This window comes from Amblyomma mixtum, chromosome 5 (assembly GCF_055824585.1).
Source record: "Amblyomma mixtum isolate Tamu chromosome 5, ASM5582458v1, whole genome shotgun sequence".
Taxonomy (NCBI): Eukaryota; Metazoa; Arthropoda; class Arachnida; order Ixodida; family Ixodidae; genus Amblyomma; species Amblyomma mixtum.
Window position 1 is genome coordinate 54,707,230 of NC_143016.1, and position 25,091 is coordinate 54,732,320.

Below are 25,091 nucleotides of genomic sequence, written 5' to 3' on the forward strand. Positions count from 1 at the left end.
CCCTCTGTGAATAAACCCCCGTGCGTGCTAAGCACGTAACAATATGTTTTTTTTGTGTGTGTGTATGTATTCTTTCTAAGTCGCATAGCACATGAGGAAACATTAGTAAAAAAAATATGGATTAGAGACAATGCTTCAAAGTGATAAGACATTCCGAGTTTCTGGGCTCGCGATGTAGTAGTACAACGAATTAAAAAGTAGATCTAGTAATTTTGCCTTACGTAAGCTGAGGTAAGTAGATTGGGTAATGAATGTCGTGCGCTAATGCGGTCCAGCTTTCCTCCTGTCTCTTAATGTTAACATCTGTTACTTTCCTTTACGTACCTCGCTGAGCTGTTTTGAATTTAATTATGAGCGTTTTCGTCAGGCTCTTAAGTTTCAGCCCCGTAGGTGAGTATACCGGTATGGTATGGTATGGTATGGTATGGTATGGTATGGTATGGTATGGTATGGTATGGTATGGTATGGTATGGTGTGGTATGGTATGGTATGGTATGGTATGGTGTGGTATGGTAAGGTATGGGAACGTATGGTATGGTATTGTATGGCATGACATGGTAAGGTATGGGAAGGTATGGTATGGTATTGTATGGCATGGCATGCCATACCATACCATACCATACCATACCATACCATACCATACCATACCATACCATACCATACCTTCCCATACCATACCATGCCATACCATACCATACCATACCAGTATGCATGGCATTACGGTATGGTTATGTTTGGTATGGTATGGTACGGTACATGTGGTTTAACGTCCCAAAGCTGCACATGACCTGTGAGAAACGTAGTATAGTATAGGGTTCCTGATAACACAGGCACTTTTCCATTTCGTCTCCATCGAAATGCGGCTGCGGCGCTGCTGAGATTAAATTCAACTATCTTGAGCTCAGCAGCTGAACTCTACAGCCTCTAAGCCACAGCGTCTTGTCGGAAGGGCAGAAAATAAGAGGAAAGCGCAAAATGCGTGCACCAAAAAGTATTTGCATGGCTTGCTGTTGTGTGTGGAGAAAAGGCGTTTGAAATAATGTGAGGCTATGTGCGCTTTCCTTCACGCATGCGCCTCTGCTTTTTCTTCTTTTTTAGTTTTTACTTACCTGGCATAGAAGGCCGAGCAGGGCTAAAGGGAAGAAGAGAAAGGCGAATACATTCGACGGCCTTTTTTAAGAAGCTTATCTTATCTTACGGGTACTTACCTATGGGGCAGAAACGTGGAGGCTAACAAAGATGGTTCAGCTTAGATTAAGGACAACGCAGCGAGCTATGGAAAGAAGAATGATAGGTGTAACGTTAAGAGATCGGAAGCGGGCAGAGTGGGTGAGAGAACAAACGCGGGTTAATGACAGTCTAGTTGAAATCAAGAGGAAGAAGTGGGCTTGGGCAGGGCATGTAAGGCGAAGGCAAGATAACCGCTGGTCCTTAAGAGTAACGGAGTGGATTCCAAGAGAAGGCAAGCGTAGCAGGGAGCGGCAGAAAGTTAGGTGGGCGGATGAGATTACGAAATTTGCGGGAATATGGTGGCCGCAACTGGCGCAGGACAGGGTTACCGTATTTTCCGGTGTACAAGACGCACCCTTGTATAAGACGCACCCGCCATATATGCAGCCTGTCATTGAAAAAATTGGTATATAAGACGCACCCGTGTATAAGACGCACCCCAATTTACTCAGTTAGGCTAGTGAGGCTTAATTAAACATGCTTATGCGACCATCGCAAAATGCACCGTACGTGTGGGAACTTCTTAAGCAACGCTAAGTGATCGAAAAAGGCAACACTCACGCCATACCAGCCCACGTTTTAGCACAAAAGAAAAAAAAAGCGAAAGGACTCTCTTTATGTCCATAACAATTTATTTTTACATAAAACCTTCAAAGTCTTCATCTTCGGATGCGCTATCGAAAAGGCAACACGTCTGAAGCATTCTCTTCGCACTTCGTACTTGCAAAGGGTGACTAAAAAAAAAATATCGGCTTCTCTTGGCTTGTCTTGACAATGGCGAGAAGCGCGACTATCGCCATCTTTTGGCATTTCACATTACCTTTGCTTGGGGCCTCCGAAACGGCCCCGTGTTTAAGATCCCGGAAGTGGTCGACCCCGCCGTTTCATGATAAAGTTCACCTAAAAAAGTTGCGCACGGCGGTCTCCGTATTGAAGTATTAACCATGTTACAACCGCGTTATTGGTAGTAATATTTTTTTGGTGAAAAAAGCTTGAACACGAACCTGAGTAATTTCTGAACTCGCAAAGAAAACCCCGAAAATTCGCATATAAGACGCACCCTTGTATAGGACGCACCAGGAGGATTTTTGAAGAAAAAAAAAAACCGCGTCTTATACACCGGAAAATACGTAATTGGAGAGACATAAGAGAGGCCTTTGTCCTGCAGTGGGCGTAGTCAGGCTGATGATGAAGATGATAAAGAAGCTCTCGAGACCCCCAAATTCTTTCGTTATGCACGTCACTTCGTAGTAAAGGTAACGCTTCGTGTCACATGCAATAGAGCAACCTATAGAGCACGCTCATCAGCCGCCGTGGTGGCTCATCGGTTATACTGCTCAGCTGCTGGCCCGAAAGACGCGGGTTCGATCCCGGCCGCGGCGGTCGCATTTCGATGGAGGCGAAATGCTACAGACATGTGTACAGTGCGATGTCAGTGCACATGAATGAACTCCAAGTGGTTCTTTAAGCTCCTCTTGCTTACCGTCGAATGTTTTATACAGGGTGTTCAAAGCTAAGCGTTACAGATTTCTTATCCACCTCTGAACACAAGTTATGTGGCCACTGCTACACAAAGTGAAATGATAATTGCCATTTTCTGGCTCCTAATGAAATAAAATTGATTAGTAAGCATTTTAGTAACTCCAATAAGCGGGCATGCTCATACTGGAAACTAAAAAGCAGTCTTACTCCTTTACAATTCCACTTTGTAGAATTAGCAGTCCTGTGTTCAGAAATAACTGCATTCAAATTTTCAGCTTGATCCGCGCAATGGTGCTTGTAAAGCGATGAGGATCAGTGTGAAACTCCTGCCGGCGTGACGCGGCTTTTCGTTCTCCAGCGGCGTAGAGCGACCAGGGAAGCTCATACCTGTTTCTTTATTACTTTCGCCTATCAAACTTGAATAAAAGCCTTCCGCAACAGCTTCATTACATTAACGAGGAGTTTCGTGTTGAATGACACCGCCTTGCATGCGTAATTACGCGTGGAAACTTTGGGGGAGAGTATCTCTGAACACGCGTGCTCTAGAAGAATTATACCAATTGGAGTAATATAGAAATGCGACCGCCTCCGTACTTCCATTATACAAGGTGTTTCAAGGAAGACTTTAGGTAATTTTCAAAAAATAGGTTTTTTGGGGTAAAATTATGGCTTTTGCGGCATAGTATTGGCAGGGCTGGCGGACTCCAGAAAGCCGGTGGATCATCGTAACTAGTAAGCTGGTTAACTAATTTCTAATAATTAACTTTTCAACTGTTAGAGTTAGGCGCCTGGTTGCGATTAAAGATCTGTAGCCGGTGGTTAGTAATAGCAATATTAGTTTTGAAAAATTGCGAAAACGCGATTGTCCTCGGCGCTGTGGCCCAATAAATTTTGGCTGCATTGTGTCAAAATACGTTCGCATTTGGAGAGCATGCTCGCAAAGCAACCCCTCCAGTGCAATAACTGGTTGGTTTATGGTTTGGTTTATTTTGTCGAGCCACAGCGCCGAGGGTAATCGCGTTTTTGAAATTCTCAAAATTTGTATGGCGGTGACTACAAATCTCTGTTTCCAACCAGGCGTCGATCTCTAATACTTAAAAAAGTTAATTATTATAACCAGTTTACTCGTTAAGATGACTCACCGGTTTTCTGGTGTCCGCGAACCCTGGAAATACTATGCCGCAAAAGCGATATTTTTACCTAAAAAATCCTCTTTTTAAAATTGCTTAAACACCTGGTATAGACTCACGCTAGCCGCAGTGGCTAAAAAGCTCATTAACATATCTTAGTTAAATAAGTGCCTGACTGTGACAACTATCTCACTTTAAGTCCACCTGGTCGCATAACTTACATGCAGAGGCGGTTTTCACGCGCCCCTCAACGCCGAATTTCAAGGAATCTGCAAAGCTAATTTCGAACCCCCTTTAAAAGAAGCGAGTTCTGTGCGGGGCGAATATGCTCCCTTTGCGTATTTATTTTCATGGGGTGGAGGACCGTTATAAACGGACAATTTTGGATCACCTCAGACTTTTCGGCACAGGCAGAACGTGGATTCACGTGGGGGTGGGTGGAAATAGATTGTATTTTGCAATGAAATGTCAGAGCGTCACAACGTTTTTTTTTATTAGACGCATGGATCGACTACATCACTATTTATTTATCCATTCACTCATTTTTGCTGATGTTGTTTCTGAAGATTATCCTTACAAGCCGTGGCACCCACGAGCCACCACCATCTTTGGTTTACAAAACTGCAGGAAGCCAGCCAAGTGATCCGCGCTGTTGAGTCAAACACAAAGACGGACCACGACTGGAAAACCCACGCAAATGCACGCAACGAACTAGATGTTAGAGGCTGGTATCACACGGCGCCCTAGCAATTTTGACCCCCCCACGCCCGGGTGCGCCCGATAGCAATAAGACTGCGGCGAGGAGCGCTTTACATAACGGAAGTAGGCGGCGAAGCAGTGACCTATGCTTCTACAACGCATGGGCCGTTTCATCAGAGAAGCCTGTCACGGTCGATGCCAAGCCGTTACGTTCACAGAATCCGACTCCACTAAGGCGCTAAGGGGCAACGACTGTATGCTTGGAGAAAACTCTTTGTACATGAGCCCTTGATGCGAAATAAAATACAACTTCAGCTACAGCATTAGCTTGTGCTCATCAAACATGTTGATTCGACCATGCGGCCCTTATAGTTCACAGCTCCGAACTGTACAGAACTAAAATTCGGTACTCAACCGGAAAATGTATTTCGTTGCGCGCAGGCGTAAAAGAGCCGACGGGCGAGAACAAGAAACAATAGGCAAACCCTGACTGGCAACTGAACTTTATGGCCGGTAAGTGAGAAAGAGGGAAGCGTCTAAACTGATTTCACGTGACAAAAGGTGCTGCGTCAAGAGAACCAAGAAAATCAACGAAATTATAAAAGAATGAGATGGAGCTCAACGATGGCACCAAGTCAAGAAGAATGAACTAGTGTGCAGTATTTACGCATGCGCGCGATCAAAACGAAATATGCAAACAAGGTCAGCAGGGGAGAACAGACTAAAGTACCAAAGAAGTAAAAAGAAACAGAAATGAATTAAAAACCCGCCGCAATGGCTCACTGGTCAAGGCGCTCTTCTACTGAGCCTGGGTACCCGAGTTGGAATCCGCCCGCGGCGGCCGCTTGTCGATGGAGGCGATACGGAAAAGGCGCCCGTGTGCTATGCGATGTAAGTGCGCGTTAAAAGTCCCCAGACGGCCTAATTATTCCGAAGACCTCTCCACTACGGCACCTTTCTTTCTTTCTTGCTCGGCTGCTGTCCCGAAAGACGCGGGTTCGATCCCGGCCGCGGCGGTTGAATTTCTTTGGAGGAGAAATTCGAGGCCCGTGTACTGTGCGATGTCAGTGCACGTTAAAGAACCCCAGGTGGTCGAAATTTCCGGAGCCCTCCACTACGGCGTCTCTCATAGCCTTAGTCGCTTTGGGACGTTAAACCCCATAAAACCAAAACCAAACCTTTCTTTCTTTCTTTCTTTCTTTCTTTCTTTCTTTCTTTCTTTCTTTCTTTCTTTCTTTCTTTCTTTCTTTCTTTCTTTCTTTCTTTCTTTCTTTCTTTCTTTCTTTCTTTCTTTCTTTCTTTCTTTCTTTCTTTCTTTCTTTCTTTCTTTCTTTCTTTCTTTCTTTCTTTCTTTCTTTCTTTCTTTCTTTCTTCTTTTCTTCCTTCCTTTCTTTCTTTATTTCTTACTTTCTTTCTTTTTTTCTTTCTTTCCTTCTTTCTTTCCTTCTTTCTTTCCTTCTTTATTTCTTTCTTTCTTTCTTTCTTTGTCCCCTCCCTTACGGCACGGTTCAGGTGTCCACCGAGATATTTCAGTCAGTTACTGCGTCATTCCCTTTCCTCAAAATCAACTCTCAATTTCTGAATTAAAAGCGCGCACCAACGTCATCACCCAGAATATAACAATATAATAGAATGAAAAACCTACTATCAGTAGCCCGAGGAGTGACACTGAAAGAGAAACCAAAACCGGGCAGTAGTAGCTAAAGATAAAGGAATTTATAATAAAAAACGGACGCCACAACAAACATCAAAAGGAAAGGAAAAGATTATGGAAGCTAAAATACAAGTAATATTGCAGCTATTGCTAACAGAAAAAAAAAATAATGAAGTAGACCAATGACGGCAAACTAACAAAAGAAATATATAATGTGTGCGATGAAAGGACCGTCTTTTGCAGAATATTATTGACAAGATCACCGAAAATATTATTGACGAGGGACGGAGGATTTTCTAGATTTCATTATGCACAATGTTTTTCATATACCTGTGTCTTTCTACTCTTTTTTTCGGTGTGCCCTATTGCTCCACTTTTAATTTTTGTTCTTTTAGGATCAGGGGTGCCACTGCTAGCTTGAAATTTTTCTTTCCGCCATGTTACTGTTTCCTGTTGTTCATCGAAACTTATTTCTCGGTTATAACTTATTGCTATTACAAATCCTCTGGCGGTCGAATTTCGATAGAGGCAATATTTTTGTGGCCCGTGCACCGATGTCATTGCACATTAAAGAACCCCAGCTGGTCGAAATTTCCGGAGCCCTTCACTACGGCGTCTCTAATAGCCTGAGTCGGTTTTGGACGTTAAACCTCATAAACCAACCAACCCTAGTGCAAATCGCGCAAGCATAGCTATCCTCATGGACAGTTTATTACCCCATCCTTTTATGCCATTTGTGGTTATACTCTTTTCGAGTGCTTATTGCGTCGATTTTATTCTTTTTGTGCTTTTGCCGGTTTATCCTGGTCAGTCTCGTTCTCAGATTTTTTCTGATTAGGTGCACCTCTCAGTTGAGCGCATTAGTTTGTTCTTCTCAGCGCAATGTCGTTGTCAAGTTTTCATTTAATAACTTTATTGTTTTGTTGATTGCTTTGTGTCTCTTTACGTGACAGCCGTTAACTTATGGCACTCTCCTTGCCTTCCCTTTTCCTTTGCGTTAAAATTTGATCACCAGTCAGTGGTTGTCTTGCGTATCTAGTTGCGGTCCGTCGCCTCTAGCTCTGTTCCCAACAACATGATGTGTCACCAACTAGCCCAAGTTGCTACTCTAACTCATATACTCTCATCTCTCTTCTCACCACATCGTCACACATCACATTTATCTGTCAGTCTAACCAACCAGCGAAAACATTTCGAAATGTACGCCGAACAATGCACGTCTTTAGGAAGTACAGCGCCACGAGCTTTTCTATTGGGTTCATTTCCTCGTCAGGCACTCGCGTTTCGCCGTCCGTGCACGGCAATATTATTTTTAGCTTCGATCGTTTCTAAAGGCGAATCATCTATCCTCACCAAGTCTTTTCTCTCCCTAGCCTTATGTTCCAACAACGCAACGAGTCTTTCAGCGAAAGATCGCCACTACGCACATGTCCGCAGTTATTCTCTACTGCTCTTACGATGCATCCTTGTTATCGATAGAGTTCTCCGTCACGTTTAGGTAGAGAGCAGCGGGAGGCCATGGTCGTTTTGATTCCGACGACTGGCAAGAGCACGTGTCACGTTCGCCGCTTCCGAGCGTTCCTTTTAATGCAGGGGACCAGTATGCCCTATGAATAGCATGCTTCGCAAGCCTTCCCCCGCCTTTCTGTCGGTTCGCCGTCGTCACTATCTGAGAGAACAAAGGAACGCCGGGCGATTCCGCGCATGTATTGTGTTCGCCACCTACCGATCTGAAACGGAAGAAAGAAAAAAAAAAGGCCTCAATCGAAAACAGGTTATTGCATTCATGTGACGTGGCGCGGACGCAGGGCAAAGATACGCGAGTGGGTGCGATGACAACGGAAGAGCCCTGCCGGCAAACGTTGGCGCCTTGCGAGCGATAATCAGTTTCGAATCTGTACAATGAATTGTTGTTGCTCCCACTGGAAATGTAGCTACAAATAATTTTCACACCCTTCACGGATGACCTAGAGCTTATTTGCTTTGACTCATCAATCTATTGTATCATTTTGAGGGTCTTCGAAGGTTCACACGACTGCTATGGGTGTCTCCTCGCGATAATTGCCTCCAGTTTCATTTGTGCGAGTGCAGATCGACAAAGCTGTGCGCTGGCTCCGCTCGCCACGCTCCTATGGTGTTAATGATCCTGCAACCAGCCAGAATAACCTCTATCGAGAATGATGACTTTGAGCGGGCACGTTATTTTGCTTGAGAAACAGCGCAGAGAGACAGCAGACTAAAAAAAAAAGGAGACAACGCAGGACTAATGGTGTGGTCCACAGCCAATAGCTGACGAGAAGATAATGATAGAAGTAGCACAGTCGTAGATTGTTGAAGTTTACCTGTTCCGAATTTTAATTAAGCAACACGTTTCTGCGTTACTATACATATTGATTTGGGCTACAGAGCACCATTTCTATTAGCTTATTCCAAAATTGCTATAAAGCATTCAAGTTTATTTTTCGTTGCAAAATAATCATGCCCGGATTCAATGGCGATCCATGAGAATGGCCGGCAACACGTACTCTAAAAAATGTATTGAATTCATTGTTAGGCCTGGTTTAGAACATATCAGACCAGGAATTGAAGATAAAATGAACAGGAAAGGCCAGTAAAAGTCAAATTTCATGTCAGATGTTCATCATCAGTCACTGAGAAGAAAAAAAAAGGAGTTATCGGTTAACTAGTAGAGCCCCTGCCAATGTTTCAGCGATGTGGTCACGTGAAGAAAATTGTTTCACTCCCTAGCCGATGAGCTGTGTTATCTCTGCGCCACAGCGCGATGTGGCGTCGGATGCGCGCACACCACATGCACTCGAAGGTAAGCGTATGCAGCCGCATTTTGAGCTAGATGGATATTATTGTCTGCAAAACGAAACTGCCAAAGAAATAGACTGATAGAGAGAGCAGAAAGTTGGGCTAGTTGGTTGATATGCATACTGAAAAAATTTCGCAGAAACACGAGGACAAAGCAGGGACAAGACAAGGACGAGCGCTACTCACCACTGAAGATTGATTCCAAAAACGTGCACATATAAATAGCAAAAACATAACAAACCACCAAGCTATCATCAAGAACATCACATGTCACCCCCTGTATACCCAGGTGATTTCGCCAAAATGCGGAACTTCCTATCAGAGAAGCGGGTGGAAGTCTGGCTGATGCATTTATCTCCACTGATACGCTATGAAACACTTCCATGAGCTCCCGCACAAGTTGATCCCTACGTCTGAACAGAATTGTTGTTTTGTCAAAGAGCGGTTTACATTGTATCTTCTTATTCAGGTATTTACTAAGGTGATCGCCAATATGGTCAGGGCAACCTTAGACTTCAATCAACCAAATAATCAGGCAGGCTTTCGTGAAGGATACTCGACAATAGACCATGTTCACGCAATCAATCAGGCGATACAGAAATGAGCAGAATATAACCAGCCCCTATACTATATAGCGTTCATTCACTACGAGAAAGCATTCGACTCAGTAGAAACCTCAGCATTTATGCAGGCATTGCGGAATCAGAGGGTAGAAGGGTGTTTTGAAAATATCGGAAGATATTTATAACGACAGTTCTCCATAAAGTCAGCAGTAAAATTCCAATAAGAAAAGGTGTCAGGCAGAGAGACAGGATCTCGCCAATGCTCTTCACGGCCTGCTTACAGGAGGTATTCCGGGGTCTGGAATGGGAACAGTTGGGGATAAGAGTTAATGGAGAATGCCTGAGTAATTTGCGATTCGCTGATGACATTGCCTTGCTAAGCCACTCAGGACAAGAACTGCAAAGCATGATCAATCAGTTAGACAGGCAGAGCAGAACAGTGGGGCTAAGAATTAACATGCAGAAAACCAAAGTAATGTTCAACAGCCTAGCAAGGGAACAGCAGTTCGCAGTTGGTAGCCAGGTGCTCGAAGCAGTAAGAGAATATGTCTATTTAGGGCAGGTAGTGATAGCTGATCCAGATCATGAGAGGGAAATAACTTGAAGAATAAAAATGGGGTGGAGCGCATGTGGGAGGTTCTCTCAGATCATGAATGGCAGTTTACCAATATCCCTCAAGAGAAAAGTGTACAATAGCTGTATCTTACCGGTGCTCACCTATGGGGCAGAAACGTGGAGGCTAACAAAGAGGGTTCAGCTTAAGTTAAGGACAACGCAGCGAGCAATGGAGCGAAAAATGATAGGTGTAACGTTGAGAGATCGGAAGCGGGCGGAGTGGGCGAGAGAACAAACGCGCGTTAATGATATCCTAGTAGAAATCAAGAGGAAGAAGTGGGCTTGGGCAGGGCATGTAATGCGAAGGCAAGATAACCGCTGCCCTGCAGTGGGCGTAGTCAGGCCCACTCCACGGCGTAGTCCACGTTTTTGGAATAAATGTTCAGTTGTGAGTAGCGCTCGTCCTTGTGTTTGTCGATGATAGAGAGAGAGAGGGTGTGAGCAAATGATAAGCTTGACGCGTTAGCTAAAAAGATGCCGAGCTGTACCCCTGCTAGTATCATGTTTGAGCTATTAGCACTATGGCAGCTACCGCGCTTACTCGCACAATGAAGGCACTTAAAAAAAATGGCGCTGATTTGGGAGGTGCGTTTATTACGCCGGATCGAAGTTACATTGCGTTCAATTGAATTTCTTTGAAATTTTTACTTTCGTCGATTTGCAAGCGGTATATGGCGTTCACTGCTAAGCACCTATTGAACGGTGATGAGCCTAGTATACGAGACGCTTCGCGGAAACTGGAAAATCGAGTTAGACCTTAATCCAAACCTGTGAGAGAGAATTATTTTTACTAGAGGACACAAATTAATGGTTCGAAATGTCCATGGCTTAAGGTACCAAGACCAGGTGGTCCTCCACTTGGACCGACGTTAGTCTAGGCACTTAAAAGCAGAGCAAGAAGGATTATGAAGGAAAAAGGTCTTAATCTGTACCAGTTTTAAGCATTTTTTAGAGCGCAGCTCTTTGGCGTCCGTTCCTGGGTTTCGCGTCGTCGTCGGCCTCGTAACCAGCTCCGCCCCCCTTTCATCCCCCCAGCGCTAGCAGCGACCGACTGATACCGCTGGATGCCGCTGACGCCGCTAGAGAGTCAGGATAACGTGACTGCATAGAACACCGTCGCCGCCATGCAGAAAGAGGAGGAAAGGGTCCCCCCCCCCTTTGTTCTTGTGTGGCGGATAGGGTGCTCTTCAGTTGCCGACGCGCCGGTTATTTCACGTAGGCCCCGGCACGTCGACGAATACGTGACCACCTTCCCACGGCTAGACCTGGTTCTTAGCGCTGCGTGCACTTCCTGCAACTCGCATTAACCGTCCATCGATCCACACCGATGTTAGTAGTGGGGGACTTTAATGTTGACATAAAGACAAACAGCAATTTCCTAACACTTATGCGGGAGAACATCCCGTTCCTCTCGCTCGTAACGCGTCCCACGGCTGTGACAACCTCGCGAGGCACTTGTATAGATCTCGTCTTTGAGAATCAAGCATTGGTGTACCAAGTCGAACATATATCAGTCTATTTCTCCAACCACAAAGCTTCCTTCATGACTGTCAAGAACTGTTAGTGGAGTCTTTGTTAAAGGAATACGTGTGAAAAATAAAAAAAAAATTCTGTGATAGCGCATACATGTGTTGCTCGATTTCTTTGCCTCAATCTATCGAAAAGGTGAAACAGCTTATTTGCTGCGCTCAAATTTCGCATTAGGAAGTAACATAATCGTCGGTAATTTTTTTTTCCTAGATTGATTCTGCCTCTACTGTTTTGGGGAGCCGTGCATTTGATAACGAAACACATCACTGAAATTGCTTGCTAGCTATCAGCCATGACATCACTGCCTGCTGTCACCAGTGCTGTAGGCTGTAGGCGCGGATAGAAAAAGTCGGTTAAAAGGAGCGTATTAAACAACAGCCTCCTGAGCATACGCTTGTTGGGTACTACAGAGGCATTTAAGGCACCTATTTCTGGATACGGGTAAAATTTGTCTGACCGAGCACTCCAGTTGTTTTACCGGAAACACTTGGCCGATAAATGGAGCTGCTTATAGCATATGGGTGATGTGTAATCTATGATTGCCTATTACATTTGAAGCCATTTAGCCTTGTTGTACACTTGAGAGCGAGGCTACGTAGTAATTTTGTGAAATTTTCATAGAAACACTCTCTTACACACGCAGTCCGATCCCGACGGCATCACGTAAAGAAATGGAAATTAGTGAAAAAGCTTATATTGCATTTGTGACACTAGTTAACGCTGTCTTCAGTGGATGTAAGAACAGAGGTTATTGACGAGACTTACGGCGGAATAACCGGCAGTCGTACATGAGCCTTACTTTTTTTTATTTAACGCTGCGTACATCGTTCTTAGAACATTATTCGATTCAGGCATAAAGCGAACACATGTAATTACAACACTTTTGAAGTTTTGTTTTGGACTTAGTATTTCTAACATATTCACTTCGTGACCTTGGCAAGCACTGTAAATTATAGTACGCCTTTCAACCAAAACAGAAGAGGCTGTCTGATCAGCGCGCTGTCCTGGTTGGAATCTCTCATAGCTTGCTACGTTAAAGCTGTATAATAGCACTCCTTTCAAGAGCAACAAATGCTGCAGGTGGCGTGAAAATATTTCGACTAAGGAATGGTTTCCATCCGCTCCGCGAAAGGAAAAGAAGGAAAGAGGTGTGCACGGTTCTGTGTACTCTCCGCAAAGCAAGAATCAGCTTTCTATGCAAGGCGGGTTAGTAGATGCGGAGCAGTAGAGGTATCTGCTGCCAGAATGGGTTTCTGTAGGGATTTACAGTTCTGGCGCGTCATTGAAAATTAATTTGTTCAGCCGTGCCAAAGACCCGTGGCAGCACCGTATATACAAAGCTTTCACTGGCACGAAAGGCAAGCTTTCACATCAATAAAAATTTGCCTGTGCTTGCACCTATTTCTTACTGAGGGATCAGAAGTTGCTGCCGCGGAATTATTCCGCGTTTCAGATGTGTTCTCCATGTCGATAGCTTTTGCTTGCTTTGCAGGGTAAGGGTTCGCGTGCCGACACTCTAACAACCATGGTCGGCATAGTGAACGCGACAACGCATGGCAACGCGCGGCCAGCAAGCAACAGTAATGGAAAATATTACAATCTCAGCAGTGCTACTTTTTCAAAAATAAAACACAGGCGCGTCATTATTCATGTTCAGTACACGATTAATATCTGCCACAACTGCGTCATACATACTGCGTCAGACCCACAAGCGGCGCCCATGGTAAAGGTTGTTTTGAGCATTCCTCGTTTCCTGTTAGCACGCAAAGCAGGTGCGTTAAAGACAAATATTTTAAGTTACCGACCACTTCTAAAAAAAAGAAAACGAAAACTCGCGTCACACACACAAAAAAATGTCTTTTGTAGAACATACGGTTCTTTTCTCACTGCTAACCCCGATCAGTGTTACTAGCGGGTCCAATCTGATACCAGACGAAGGCGTACGTCAGCATGCAACTGAAGACGGAAAACGCCGCCTTGAGCGTCAGCTTGTAGAACCCCGCGATGGTGAAGGCCAGCGATATCTCCTTGACGTCTTCCTTCAGCAACGCCAATTCCCCGGTGCCGTCGGCCGCGCGCTCGACCGGCGGGAGCCGAAGACTCGCCTCCTGGAGGATTGCCCACGTCTTGCGCGCTTCGGCGTACACGCAGCTCGCCGTCAGCGAGACGCCCCAAAAGGTGACCCAGCTGTGGGCGCAGCTGAGGATCTTGTAGTAGCGCTGCACCCACGAGTCGGCCTGACGGGTGAAGGCGGTCAGCTCGACGCAGAAGCCCAAGAAGGTCAGGCCGTACCAGAAGAACAGGCAGGGCGCGTACAGGCTGCGGCACTCGCGGAATACCTTGTGGATTCTGTCTCGACGGAGCCTGGCTGCTCTGAGCTGATGGGACAGCGGGGGAATCGAAGAGGCTGCACCCAGAGGCCTGGTGAAGAGCTTGGGAAGCGAGTCGTTGAACGCTGACAGGAGCTCGCAGATGGTGTGACTGATGAGGGCGAACAGCGAAGGCAGGAAACAGAGCTGGTACCATATTGACACCACAAACAGCAGGTCTTCGGTGTAGATGACGCAGCGCCTCAAAAACGGGGCCTTGGTTCTGTCATTGGTGAAGAACGTGATGTAAGTCGGTGGTGTGAAGAAACCCAAGACGGTGGTTACGGAAACTCCGGTCAATATGCGCGATAGTCTTCGGATTCTCGAAACGCGTCTTTGGGGCAGACAGCTCAGCGCTTCGTCTGTCAGGACCTTGATGACTTTCCGGTGCTTTTCGTTCCCGAAAGCGGTGACAATGCAACTGGCGCTCGCGACCACAATACGGATGCCGTAGAGAACGAAGTCGAGCGTCTCGTAGCCGATGGCACACTTCAGCAAATATACTTGTGAGGTCATTAAAGATATAATAACGAAAGCATTGAGAGACCGCTTGAGGCATCCGTCGTTTTCCCAAAGAAATCCGCTCATTTTCAGTGCTGTTTCGACTTCGCAAAATATTCCCTTTTGGTTCGTGACCTTCGCCGTGAAGGACTTGATATTTGTTCGTCTGGTCATGTTAGCGGCGAGCAGGCCGTCTTTGGAGGCGTTCAGAGGCGACACCGGCCGTAATAGTGGCGAGAGAATGATCACGTTGTGACGCCGAGAGGACATGGTCTTGATGATGCAGTCATTGAAAGTGTTTGCGCACCTACGCGCGATTACCGTTTGTTTTTACACACATTGCCATGGAAACGCATTGGGACGTTCCTGTCAACTTTCCTGACCGGATGTGGGAGTTTCATTGCAGCCGGCGGCAAGGTATAGGTTTTGCATGCAAGAAAAAGAAGCGAGGGCCCATGGCCGCGGCATAACTTTGACAATTAAACTTTTAAGGCTCCTAAGTTCGTGCGATGTGTGGCGTGCTGCGAAACTTACATTTTTGTTTTTATTTCAAGTGTTTTTGAGCACTGAGGAGTCTGCTGAGTGCAGAAACTTTCGAGATAGAAAAAAAAGAAAAAGCTTTAGGTCTTTTTATTTCTTTTTCGAGTGCATTGTTTTTATTCGCAGTAGAAACATCGGTGTTTTGCGTAGTTATCCAGGGCAAATTTTTGTGCAAGTTTCTTAATGTTTAATATCAAACGGTGATCAAAATAGGACTGGGACGCAAAGAAAAAATGGACACACCAGGCTCTTGATGCTTCTGCCTTTTTTCTTGTTCTTGCTTGTTCTTGAGAGCTATTTTGTTTTAGCAATGTGCAGACAACTATCCCACACTTTATTGCTTTGCATGGTAGCGGCATTTTAGTACAGGAGGAATACCAAACTTCGAAGGAAACGCTTTGTAAATAAACTAGAGACAAGATGTTTCGAGAATTTAGAAATAAGACATTCCAGCAAATGTTTCTCAGCGAAGCCAGTTGATTTAAAGCAAAAATTGATACAAAATGCTCCGCGTGGAAGCCTGAGTAACTAAAAACTGCAAGTCACAGCTCTCGTCTTTACAAAAAGGAGCAAAGAAAGAATGTGCGTAACATTGGGCACTAAAACTCATATATTACCACAAAATAATAAATTTTGCTCCAGAAGGGGATATTTTTTCTCTACGATTCAACGTTTTCTGTTCTTTCGTTGCATATTTCTGTAATTGAAGCAATATCATATACGTTCCCTCCTGTTAACTATCGCAGGAATATTATTGTTGTGCCCATAGAGATATGTTGCTGAATCAACTACTTTCTCTTTCTTTCTCTGCGACAAAATATATTTTGATTTCATCATGCCTTTTTCCCAATTTTTACTGAATGAAACCTTCAAAGAGGTGACACATATCTTCGTCTGTCACTGCAGAGCTCCTAACTCGCCGACACAGCCGCAACAACAGCTTCCTAACAAATCAAGAACAGCCGCTCCAACGACCAGGAATGTGCAAAAAGACCGCGACGTAGGCGAAGTCGTATGTATAAATGGAAACAGCTTTTCGGCCTTGTCGTAGACGCCGTATGTCTATGACTTCGGTTGTCCTCTTCGGGGTCTTTACGCCGAGGCGTGGATGCTAAAACTGTAGAAAAAAAAAGAAAACGTCGTATGCCCACCCAGAATCCGAGACGAATCGCGGCGATCGAAAAGACCCGCAGTTCTGCGTCTATCGTTTTAAAGGGCGGCAAACTTGTGTAACGCGTTTTCTTTCGCATGATATCGCCGATATGCTTCTTCTGGACCGTGGCCTATTCACAGCGTGACGCCGAAGGGAATTCGGGAAGACTTAGGTCACGAGACAATCTTTTTAGTATCTCATATTAGATTTCGCCTTGTTCTGGATAGCGCTCGCTGAGAACCAATAAAGAGCTGTGAATATCGAACCTAGCGCACGCGCTATGCATTTCCTTCAACGGGGATACACCTCTGACGCAGAGAAACTAATCAGATTTCAGCTGCTGACGTTAGGTCAAGACTGCGAGGAATGGTGCGGTTCTAGTAAATTCATACGACACTTCGGTTTCATCGTATTCAGGTAGTCTTTAATTTTTTTAGTGTCATAGGTATTAGAAGGAGCTTCCTTCAATACTTATGAGCGCTCATTATAAGAGTGCTACACTGTCGTCATTTTAGCTCCTCCTAATCATATTCTCAAAGGCAATCATAACAGCTCTCATGGGTGAAAAATTGTCTTAGGCACTAGCTCTTTCAATCTCAGTCTTTTTCTTTTCCTTATGTCAAAGCTGAAAGTTTATCAGCGGTGACATCTTGTTAAATTAGTCACATTTTTTCGCCGTAGAAACTTTATCCTTTGTTTTTCCTAAATAAAACGAAAACGTTGAGACGAAGAAACGTTGAGACACATTGTTGAGACGCGCAGCTGATAACAAGCGCTGCAGATATCCTATTGCAGAAATAGATTCGTGCAGCATTCTGACGTTATCAAAGCGTCGGTAACTCTATTACGGGGCTAAAGTTTCATATATGCTTTTATTTCCTCATCTCATTTTTGTTATATTTACAAGCGTCTACACGACACTCGCCATGTCCATCCTTATTTCGATCTATAGCGTTTTGGAGAAAATTCTCAATATTTTGACACGGGACAACAAGGTAAATGTTCAAAAACTTCGAAAACGAAAACTTCTGAGAGAAAGCGGCGCACGGCTTTTGCATTTGGTTTTAAAGACCTCAAAAAATGTTACTGGTTTGTCTTAACGAAATCTCTAAAATTAATCACCTTACTTTAACGGGTTAGCTAATATTGGATAAAGCTAGCTATTAGGTGTATCTCGGCATCCTTCTCGCTTTAATGTTTCCAACTGGAAAATTTCTGAAATGAGCGCAGCGCTGTGCATTTTACCGTTTGATTCTTGCGTCTTGTCTAAGAGTTTAGCGACCTCTTGCTTGTTGCGTAGCTGCGGTGCCTAGCTTGGCAGCACTATAAAATTGGGCTCCGATTTTTCGCTGACTGTATTCACATTTTCTATTTCACTTGCGCATCGTAAACTGCATTTCAGACTCGTGCACTTCTACGTCGATATTCAATAAAAACATACAACGAGGAAATCAGGAAACAGAACGAGATGGAACTTTACATTGTTGTCATAACAATACTTCTTAAGAAAGAAAGACGTCAGGCGCCATATATTTTGAGCTGAATATAACTTTTAAAGAAGTCGACCATTTCCCGCGTACTCAACACATCCTATAGCTAGCAGCTGTTATGTACTGGAGAGTAAGGCTCCAGGATAAAGTGTCTGGAAGCGCAGAATTGAGTTCGAGGTGATCTCGATCAAAGTGCATTGCAAAACGATGGCCCTAAGGGTTACGAAATTGGCGCTAGGAAGAGAATAAACGGAGAGTTGGGGCTAGTTGGTACCGCATTTTTTCAATGGAAGCGCTAGCTTCGAAAGAACGACCTGCTACAGAGAGATCGTTCTGTTCGCCGTTTCTCTGCCCCAGGTCGTTCTGTCAAAGCTAGCGCTTCCATTGGAAAAATGAGACGACACCTGTCAACTGAGGAACTGAAATTCGATGCGAGAGCTCTTCTGACGTTATAAAATTCACTCAATGCAAAACACATGCGTTGTTTATAAACATTCGCAGCCTCCTTGTTTGCTTAAGTTTCGTCTAACTGTTACTTTTAGCTCTCCGGCATGGTATAGCCAAGCAACTTAAAGAAACGGAGCTTGGTAGCCGTCACTAATGACAATAAGACTGATGGACAGTAGCATATGACAGTAGTGAGCATATCCGCCGATGCAAAGTCCGCAATCGAGGGAACGCACCTTTTCTAGCAGAAAAAACAAACAAAAAAACTCTTAAGCGCCATTGCGGCAGGCAGTTTCGTTCATCGGCACTGCATAGACGCAGATATTTTCATAACACATCGTTATGAACATGTATTTACTTCTTATGTGATATATGCTTTAGTGATATATGCTCTTATGTGATATATGCTGAAGCAAATATTTGCTTGAAGTATTGATGGGCTGAGTGGGGAACAACGTGGTTGTGAATAACCGTCTCCATAGCAGGGAGGAAAAGAGGCCAAGCAACCAAAATAAATCCCTTCAAACTTTTATAAGCAATGTTACTGAAAGAAAAAGATCTACTTTGTGTACGCGTGCTCTATAGGCCATTGCATTTTTTCTGTCTGCCCGGATATTGAACTTACAGGTTTACTTATTGCCTAAAATGGCAGTAACGCTTACTTCAAAGTTATGGCGATCTGCAGGGAATGTGGATTAAATTTTAAACGCTAATGCGAGAAGTTGGGCTAGTTGGTTACGAGCGAGGAAAAACAAACCAGACAAAATTCTGTGCTTAATTCTTCAGGTCGTAGTTTAAGAACAAAATTGAAGTTACAAAAGCGGTTAAAAAATATGGAATCCAAATAAAGACACGAGAAGCCGAAGAAAACAGAACGCGCATTTGGACCGACCTGAAGTTTGAGGGATGCGGATTCGTTGAAAAAAATTTATTGCGAAGCGGCTAGGCGCAACAGGTCAGTGAAAAGCATGGAAGCGTGATGAGAAATGCGTGTTCCATCTATTAGAAGAATACCATCTGTCTGGCTAGCGAGGCAACGCAGAAATTAATTTTTTCCGCGAATTCGCATCCCGCAAACTTCTGTCCATTACGGTACCTGTGAAGGGGTTTCAGAAAAAAACGTCCAGAGAAAAATGTCCCCCGAAGAAATGGCCCCTTGTACAAAGGAGGCAAAAAAATTGCCCCAAATGTTACAAGGCATCAGAAGGCATTACAAGGCTATGTAGTAAACATCGCTTCGATGGTTCCAGGCATCATAACCCGTGGTTCCGATGACCGGAGTTACCATCGAAACTCCAGCCATAGCAACCCCCATTGCCTCAATAGGTGTTGGCAATGTAGTTCCGGCTGCTCCATAGCTGGTCCCATGGCTGGAAATCAAGTCCCATTGCTGAACTCGAAACCTTAAATAATACGGGCTGGTTACATAAGAAAATATTGCTTTTGAAATTGAAAGGTAGAGGTATGAAAACCGGAACCCTTGCGTGTGGGGGCTTTGTAAGCGCCGTGGCGCTGCCAGGCAGCCCAGCGCCGAGCGCACAACTGCCGCCGACGCTCCCGCCTAGGGCGCACAAGCTTCTTGGCTCTCTTCCAAATTCGTCTAGCGCGCCACCGCCGCTGGAGCTCCCGTCGAAGCAAATACACGCCATGATGTTATCGGAGCGCAACACCTTGGCACGCTGCCAAGGTCTGCACTGCTGACGCCAACAAGGGCGCGAAGGAGCGAGCTAAGAATAGCTAGCGCTTTTTGAAATATATGGTGATCTCTTGTATGAAAGTGTATCGTGAAACTAAATATATTTGAGTGTGGCTGAATTCAGTGCAGCAGTTGCAGTGCAGCAGTTGCAGTGCAGCAGCTATCAACTTCTAGCTGCAAGTTGTAAAAATGCTTCGCGGTATTTTAAGCGGTCGCTTCTGGGATAATTGGATGGATTTTTGCGTTTGTAGAAGGAACTAATGCCAGCAGATGCACGACTTATACAATGGGCTATTTTGATTCACCTTACGTTACCGGAAGCAATAGAGGAGTAAACCGAGTCAATGGCATGATAACTTTGTGGGGACCGCCTTCCACCTACCCTCCTGCGATGTGGAATTTCCATCGCGCAAAAGCCCAGCGCTACTGAGACAGGACGAAAGAAGTAGGCAGACACATAATTGTGCCTTTCTGCTTCTTTCGTCCTCTCAGTCGTGTGGTGCCTTACAGGCGGTTTCCTCAAAGCCCTTCCTTTCCGGGCCACTTTTGCAGGTCTTCCCTCCGTCAGCATTTCCTTCGTATGTATGCATGTATGCATGTTTGTTTGTTTGTTTGAACGCATGCACGCTTGCATGCATGCATGCATGCATGCATATATGCGTTTGTGCATGTGTGTGTGTGCGTATGTGTGTATGTATGTATGTTTGGTTTTGGTTTTATGGGGTTTAACGTCCCAAAGCGACTAAGGCTATGAGAGACGCCGTAGTGGAGGGCTCCAGAAATTTCGACCACCTGGGGTTCTTTAACGTGCACTGACATCGCACAGTACACGGGCCTCGAATTTCTCCTCCAAAGAAATTCAGCCGCCGCGGCCGGGATCGAACCCGCGTCTTTCGGGCCAGCAGCCGAGCACCATAGCCACTAAGCCACCGCGGCGGCCAAATATGTATGTATGTATGTATGTATGTATGTATGTATGTATGTATGTATGTATGTATGTATGTATGTATGTATGTATGTATGTATGTATGTATGTATGTATGTACGCATGTATGTATGTATGTCTGTAGGTATGTATGTACGTACGTATGTACGTATGTATGTATGTATGTATGTATGTATGTATGTATGTATGTATGTATGTATGTATGCGTGTGTGTCTGTGTGCGCGCGCGTGTGTGTGTGTGTGTGTACGCCCAGGAAGAGAATTGCATTCTCTAAAAGAGGGGCCACTGCAATTGCTTTTCATAACGGTCTCTAGGATCCCGTAGCGCTTTCAACCCACGTATGCGCTGCCCACGGCATCACAACGTTGCGCAATAAACTTTTCCCGGCCAACGTCACGGCCGCACGTGCGCCCATTCAGTTTGGTTGCGCTAAGCGTCCAGCTCTCACAGCGTAGCGCAGCAGGCACTGCACGTGCGGAGGCTGCCCTGATCGTGAGCGCCAAGGCGCCGGAGAAACGCGTAAGGACACGAACTAGGCACGTGGGAGAGCAAATGCGGCTTCTCTATCTTGAGAAGACAGGGACGTATTTTTTCCGCTCGGCTTCCGCCGTAAATCCCCTTGCCCATGACTATGTGAGGGCACCCCCTAAAGGGGTCAGTACTTGTCAACGCATATAACAAAAGTGAGAAGCTGTTCCATTACTGTGCTACTTTTCTATAACCAGTTCTTATATAAGTGTTTATTCTTCCCATTGTGTAATAATCTGTGCACTCGCTCATATGATCGGATACAACGCGGACATGTCTTGCACATGAGCGGAATTTCTGACCCTTTTCCGATAGAAAATGAAAATAATGGCAACTTGTGCGATTCATCGGATGCCTATTGGCAAGTTACAGAAGCGAGCGAGAGGGAAAAAAATCTCGGAGGACGCTTAGAGTTCTCCTTTAAGAGTATAACGCGATAGAATTATCGGCCCACCACTGCTTATCGGCAACCGCGTGCGGGAAGAGGGGGGGGGGGGGGGGGAGCAGCTGCACAAGGCCTCCGCCGCTGGTGCTACCGGGATTTTTCAAGCACGGACGACGCGACGGAGCCGTGCAGCCATGGCATAGAGGCTGTGACGACGACGACGCCGGCTTTTCCGCCTCACAAGCTCCTTAACGGTCTCGCGTTAATAGAATCTCAGTGTAATACGGAACCTAACATAAAGTTTGGCTGCACGACGGCAGCACCGCGCTCCTTCCCTAGCGGTGAAATTTTGAGGCGTTGATCGGTTGCGACGCCGCCGCGGCGCTTTGATCGCAGTGTTCGTAGGGTGTCAGCGCTGGCATCGAGGCACCCTAAGTGTTCGCGTGCGGCGCGCTCTTTCTATCTCCGCTCGCGCCCGTTTGCCCGTCTCCTTGAGGGCGTGGCGGGGGCGAGCAGAGGCACGACTGCTGCAGCGACCGCCGATGATATTCATCAAGGGGAAGTTTTAGCGATGACCGAAGGGGCGCCGTGTTTGCATCAAGGGGGTGAAACGTCTTGCATTCGCTCGCAGGCGTATATGTTGTCATAAATCTGCGCAGGTGGTAGGAATCGTTTAAGTGGTGCAGTGTCGGTGCAGTATCGGGCACTGCGGTAGTGATTAGGAAATAATACTTATTATCCACCGCATGTGACAACAGGAGAGGGCATGTCGGCAGGCCCTCAATACGCTTATGCGTGCACTGACTCGACGCCGTGTAAATTTGCAGTGCGTACAACTGCGAAGACGAAGGGGGCAGACGCCATTGCACATATTGATACATGCATTTGAAGAGACAGAAGTAGTGCATACACTAGAAGAGGAAGAAGTTAGTTGGCTCTCTCGCGCGCGCTTGACCACTGAGGGACCGCCGCAGTTTTGTCGTCTCTGCTCCGGTGTTATATTTCGCGTTGCACGCTACAGTTCGGTGGAGGTGCCGGGTACGCTCCAGCGACCTCTGGAGGCAAGGCCGCTGACGTCGGGACGTGTCAGGATCCTCCATCGCGAAACCCTCGGGCCGACGATACCTGGACAGAGAGAGGCAGCGACAGTATCAGATACGCTGCATCCGATTTGCGTGTGACAATTGATGGCGCTGAGATTACCGCGCTGCTCGATACCGGTGCTGATTATTCTGTTATGAGTCGTGTCTTTGCTGGAGAACTTACGAAAGTTCTGCCACCGTGAACGGGGACCCCCATTCGCACCGCTGGTGGCCACCTAATTTCCCCTGTGGGCAAGTGCACGGCCAGAGTTGGGATTAGTGGTTTCACGTACGTTGGTGAATTTGTCGTACTCCCCGAGTGTTCCAGAGACTTGATTCTGGGATCGACTTCCTGCAGTCGAACGGCGCTGTGATTGACTTTCAGGAGGCACGTGTCACGTTCCGTGGCGCGCTTTGACTCCCGCGATCCCTGCAGCAACGATCTGCGCATTGTCGAGAACGACGTTACGGTGCCGCCGCGGTGCAGTGTTCTGGTGCTCGTGCGGAACGACCTCTTTCATGACTACGATGGCCTCGCGGACAGCCGTAGTTCACTGCTGCTTAAGCGGGGACTTGTTGCAAGAGGTCTCGTTCAACTACGTGAAGGCCGCACCAAAGTCCTCCTGACTAACTTTGCCAACGAATATCAGCACCTGGCCAAAGGCACGACTATTGCCTTCCTCCACGACGTTGCTGAGGTTCCAGGTTTGTGCACCGTGGGAGAACCCACTCCGGAGTATGCTGGCCCACATAACGTTCTTCAGTCAGTCAGAATAAATCCTGCCCTGCCGTCGGTTCAGAGGGATCTTCTGTCGGACCTCTTGGTAGACTTTGCGGACGGTTTCGCTACGTGCTCGAAGGTCGGCCGAACTCCAGTCGCCAAGCATCGTATCATCTCTGATGAGACTACGCGACCCGTCTGCCAGCGCCCATATCGTGTTTCCCCGGTGGAGATAGAAGCCATTCAGAATCAGGTTGCCGAGATGCTTGCAGACGATGTCATTCAGCCGTCCACCAGTCCGTGGGCATCGCCTGTGGTTCTTGTCAAAAAAAAAGACAATACTCTGCGTTTCTGCGTGGACTACAAGAAACTTAACAACGTGACCAAAAAGGATGTCTACCCGCTGCCCAGGATGGATGACGCGCTCGACCGATTGCGGAATGCCCGATACTTCTCGTCATTAGATCTTAAAAGCGGGTACTGGCAAATCTAAGTGGACGAGAGAGACCGGGAGAAGACGGCTTTCGTGACGCCTGACGGCCTCTGAGTTTAAAGTGCTTCCATTTGGTCTGTGCTCAGCATCGGCCACGTTCCAACGCATGATGGACACTGTTCTCTCCGGCTTGAAATGGCAGTCCTGCTTGGTGTACCTGGACGATGTCGTTATATTTTCGACCATCTGTGACCAACACTTGGAGCGGTTGCGCATTGTGCTACAAGCGATCAAATCCGTGCAACTCACCCTCAAAGCCGAGAAATGTAATTTTGGCTCTGAGGAACTTCGCTTTCTTGGTCACGTTGTCAGCGCACCGTTGTTCGCCCGGACCCTGACAAGACCGCTGCCGTCTCAGGTTTTCCACGCACAACTGACAAGAAGGCCGTTAGCCGGTTTTTGGGCCTGTGCTCTTATTATATGCGCTTTATTCAAGATTTCTCGAAAATCGCGGAACCGCTGAACGCACTGACCCGTGACGACACGCCCTTCCTGTGGGGGACCGACGAAGAGGCTGCATTTGTCGAGCTTCGCAGCCGCCTGCAAAACACTCCGATACTCGGCCATTTCGACGAGCATGCTGCCACGGACATCCACACATGACGCCAGCAATGTTGGCCTTGGTGCAGTACTGATCCAGTGGCAAGACGGTGCAGAACGGGTCATCAGTTATGCTAGTCGAACACTTTCGCGCTCCGAGACCAATTATTCTACGACGGAGAAAGAATGTCTTGCAGTGATATGGGTCATCTGCAAGTTCCGACCGTATCTCTACGGACGACCCTTCCGTGTGGTAAGCGACCACCACTCCTTATGCTGGCTGGCAAGCCTCAAAGACCCCTCAGGACGCTTGGCTAGATGGAGCTTACGCTTGCAAGAATACGACTTAACAGTAGTTTACAAGTCTGGCCGTAAGTATCAGGATGCGGATTGTCTATCGCGAGCGCCTATCCCAATCAATACCAAAGAAACCACCGATGATTTTCCTTTCCTGGGCTCTGTTAGTACCACCCAAATGG